The 4,836-nt window shown below is 37.4% G+C and overlaps 1 non-coding gene across 1 annotated transcript; it reads left to right on the forward strand.

Moving 5' to 3' along the window:
* Positions 1-3,314: 3,314 nt before the first annotated feature.
* On the forward strand, positions 3,315-3,419 carry LOC128778405 (U6 spliceosomal RNA). Its single transcript, XR_008423996.1, has one exon. It is a non-coding gene; the product is annotated as a U6 spliceosomal RNA (small nuclear RNA).
* The last annotated feature ends 1,417 nt before the right edge of the window (positions 3,420-4,836 follow it).

Here is a 4,836-nt window from a genome sequence, read left to right on the forward strand (position 1 = left end):
AATTCACATGTTCCTTTCTCCCCAATACTGTAAATTGAACCAGTCTAATTGAATAATGTGGTTCATTTTTATAAGCATGGACATCAGGGAACATTTGGGGGACTCTATACTTCAACTTCTAAATTTTGCATATGTATTGTAGGTTATTGCTTTCATTTCTGATTACTGGCAGCATGAGAAAGGGGGCAAAACTCTTTGTTGTAAAATGATTTTCCCAATGATAGTTTTATTAGGAATATATAAATTATGTCTTTTTTAATTAATGAACTTTATTCACTTGGTAATTTTTAAGTTCACAGCAACACTGAGAGGAAAGTACAAAGAGTTCCATATACCTCCTTTCCCCATGCCCACAATTTCTCCAACTACTGGCATCCTTCACTGTAATATACATGTGTTACAAATGATGAACTGCTTGGGGCACCTGGGTGGCTCAGTCAGTTAAGCGTCCGACTTTGGCTCAGGTCACGATCTCTCGGTTTGTGAGTTCAAGCCCTGCATCGGGCTCTGTGGTGACAGCTCAGAGCCTGGAGCCTGCTCCAGATTCTGTGTCTCCCTCTCTCTCTGCCCCTCCCCTGCTAACCGTCTATCTCTCTCTGTCTCTGAATAATAGATAAATGTTAAAAAAAAAAAAAAAAAAAAAAGATGAACTGCTTGGATACATTTCATATGTTTTTAAATAACTAATTTTGAATACTCTTTCAGAAAATCATTAAACCTACTGAGATGGGATTTAATATAAAACTAAAAGCCCAAGTCTTCAATCTTCAGTGTAAACTTAAGGCAAGGGTGTACCTGCCCTAAGATGACAATGACCAAGTCCATTTCTCCAATAGTGGCTTTCCTGACCACAACATGGATAAGTTATGACTGTGAGGTTTAACAGTAAATTCACAGGCAAAGGTGCTAAAATGTCTTCCTTTTTTTTTTTTTTAATGTTTATTTATTTTTGAGAGAGAGAGAAGGGGAGAGAGTGCAAACGGGGAAGGGGCAGAGAGAGGGAGAGAGAATCCCAAGTGCTATCAGCATAGAGCCCAACACACAGGGCTCAATCCTAGAAACAGTGAAATAGTGAAATCAAGACCTGTGCTGAAATCACAAGTGGGATGCTTAACTGACTGACCCACCCAGGTGTCCCTAAAATGTCTATGTCTTGAGCATAAGGACTTGATACAATTTATAGTGTTAATTACCATGCCCATGATATGTTCTAATTTTCAACCCAAAAATATTTGTTACATATTGCAAAAATCAACTCAGTTCCTTGTGCTTTCACAATGTTACTATGTTAGAGTGAAGTTTTGAATTAAGTCAGGTGTTATCACTAATTATAGGAAAACCATACCTAACAGGCTTGCTAATTGTGTGCAGCTTTTTCTGTACAAAGAAATAACAAATCTGTGCTTCTGGAAGTTATATAGGTTTCAATGTACAAAAGTATTTTGTTCACATCAAAATTCTCATTTCAAAAATCATGGCTAAAGTAGAGATGTAATATAAAAATAGATGCAGATACTCACAAGATGAAATAATCAATAAGAACCACAACAAACTATCTAACTCTTTTATGCTATTTGTCATATAGATCTCTTCCTTAGTGAACAATTTCTGGTTAGACTTATAAATTATTTTACTAGCTACAACCCATAACTTCTGCTCTACTAACAGACAATCTGTATAAAATCAAAATCTATAAAACAACTTGATGCCTGCTTTTTTTTCAGTGAATCTGTGACTTCCAATTCTGCCCAAAATGAACTTAAAAAAACCCTGAATTTACAGTATCAACTAAAAAGATAAGAACCTGAAGAAAATATTTGAAAAAAAGGTTTTAAAGACATTGGACACTGGGCTATGAAGACGACATGAGAAACAAGATTCTGTCTGTGATTGTCCCAATTGATTTCCTTGAGAGACTTTTCAGGCTGAAGCACAGGCAAGGGAACCTGGGGGTGAGCCCAGTACATTCCCTGAGATGAGGAGACATGTCTGATAGACCGGAAAACAGACACAAAATTTCACAGGGCAGAGTATCAAAAGAGAAGAGATAAGCAAGAGAAATCTCCAGAGAATTGCATTAAGATTCCATTCAGTATTAAGCAGAGTATGCATGGAATGAGACTACCAGATGATGGTGGGGGAGGAGAGGGAAGCCAAGAGAAAGATTAGAGAGAAAAGAATAGACAGTCAGAAAGGACTGAGAACATACTGGTTATCAAGAGCCAGACTACAAACCCTCATAATTCCTGGGGGCATTGGGTAGAAGATTTAGAATGGTCTTGCCTCAGAAGTAGAAAATAATTATCCCTAGGCTAAATGCTACTCTGGTACTGACTAATAAATACCAAAAACAAAAAGTGAAAGGATCAAACTGTATCCAAATAATTTATAACCACATTCCATAACAAAATTCGACTATAAGAGACATAAAATTTTCAAGCACCCAACAAGGTGAAACATCGCATGTCTGGCATCCAATCAAAAATTAGCAGGCATAGGGGCGCCTGTGTGGCTCAGTCAGTTAAGCGGCTGACTTCGGCTCAGATCATGATCTCGTGGTCCATGAGTTCGAGCCCCGCGTCGGGCTCTGTGCTGACAGCTCAGAGCCTGGAGCCTGTTTCAGATTCTGTGTCTCCCTCTCTCTGACCCTCCCCCATTCATGCTCTGTCTCTCTGTCTCAAAAATAAATAAACGTTAAAAAAAAAAAAAGTTTTTTTTTTTTTTTTTTTAATTAGCGGGCATTAAATAAGGGCGAAAATAACTATACACAATGAGAAGCAAAATCGATAAATCAAAAGACTCAGTGCTAACAGAGAGGATGGAATGAGCAGACAAGAACATTAAAATGAATATTATAATTGCATTCCATGTGTTCAAAAAACTATAAGATTGAACATGCTAAGTAAAACCTTGAAGATATAAAAAAGATCATACTGAATTTATGATTAAAACTACAATGAGTGAGGGTGCCTGGGTGGCTCAGTCAGTTGAACATCCGACTTCAGCTCAGGTTCTGATCTCACAGTTCATGAGTTTGAGCCCACATTGGGCTCTGTACTGACAGCTCAGAGCTTGGAGCCTGCTTCAGATTCTGAGTCTCCCTCTCTGTGTCCCTCCCCCGCTCATGTTCTCTCTCTCTCTCTCTCAAAAATAAACATTTTAAAAAAAATTTTTAAACTACAATGAGATTAATGAGATCAGATAAAACTACGACATCTGAGAGTAAATATACACTGGATAAGATTAATAGCAGATTACACATTGCAGAAGAAAGTATCACTGAACTTGAAAATGCAGCAATATAAACGATCTCACTGCTCACTCTGGCAGCACATGCACTAAAACTGGAACAACAGAGAGAAGATTAGCATAACCCCTGCACAAGGATGACACAAATTTATGAAGTAGTCCATATTTTTAAAAACATTCATAAGTACAAGGGTGCCTTGGTGCCTCAGTCAGTTAAGCCTCTAATTCTTGATCTCAGCTCAGGTCACAATCTCAGTTTCAGGAATTTGAACCCCACATTGGGCTCTGTGCCGACAGCGTTGAGCCTGCCTGGGATTCTTTCTCTCCTCTCTCTCTGCCCCTCCCCTACTGATGCTGTATGCGCCCCCCCTCAAAATAAATAAACATTGAACAAAAATTTTTTTAAAGATTCATAAATACAGAGTACAAACTGGTAGATGCCAGAGGGAACTGAGTGGGGAGGGGGGATGAATGAAATACGTGAGGGGGATCAAGAGGTACAATCTATCAGTTATAAAATAGTCATGGAGATGAAACATAAAACACAAGGAATATAATCAATAACACTGTAATAACATTGTACGGTGACAGATGGCAACTGCACTTACCATGGTGAACGTGTAATGTACAGAATTGTCAAATTACTGTGTTGTATACCTGAAACTAATGTAACGTTGTATGTCAACATTGTATTCTTCAGTTAGAAAAATAACATTAAAAAATAATCCCAAATGAAACTGAGAAAAAAAATGTTTTAAAAGACTTAAAAGCAAAAATGAACACAGCATCACTGACCTGTGGGACAATATTAACTGGCATAATACAGGTGCAATTAGAGTCTTCAAAAAAGGGGAAAAGAGGACAAAAAACATATCTGAAGAAATAATGGCTTAAAAATGTCCAAATTTGACAATAATAAAGATGTAAAGCTTAACAAAAACTAAGCACAAGAAACATGAAGAAAACTACAAAAGAATGCATCATGATCTAACTGCTCAGTAACAGTGATGTAGAGAAAGTCTTAAAAACACTAGGAGAGGGGCACCTGGGTGATTCAGTCGGTTAAACATCTGACCTCAGCTCAGGTCATGATCTCGCGGTTCATGGGTTTGAGCCCCCCGTCAGGCTCTGTGTTGACAGCTCAGAGTCTGGATCCTGCTTCGGATTCTGTCTCTCCCTTTCTCTGTATCCCTTCCCCGTTCACGCTCTGTCTCTCTCTCTCTCTCAAAAAATAAATAAACATTAAAAAAAAAAATTTTTTTAAAGCACCAGGAGAAAAAGACACGTTACACAGAGAAGAACAAAGTACGACAGATTTCATATCAGTGACAATGCAATATCTCTAAATTATTTCAATAAATACTTTCAAGCATTTTAGTACTGTCAACCTAGGATTCTATGCCCAAACTATCTCTCAAAAATGAGATGAAATAAATATCTTTTTCATTCAGACACATAAAAACTGAAATAATTCATTTGCAACAGACTTGCACTGTAACAAATGTTAAATGAAGCCCTCCAAGCACTGGAAAATTTTATCAGATGAATATGTATAATTACATAAAAGAATGTAAACGTACAAGAAAT

This window comes from Panthera pardus, unplaced genomic scaffold (genome assembly GCF_024362965.1).
Source record: "Panthera pardus isolate Hobbes unplaced genomic scaffold, ASM2436296v1 HiC_scaffold_2, whole genome shotgun sequence".
NCBI lineage: Eukaryota > Metazoa > Chordata > Mammalia > Carnivora > Felidae > Panthera > Panthera pardus.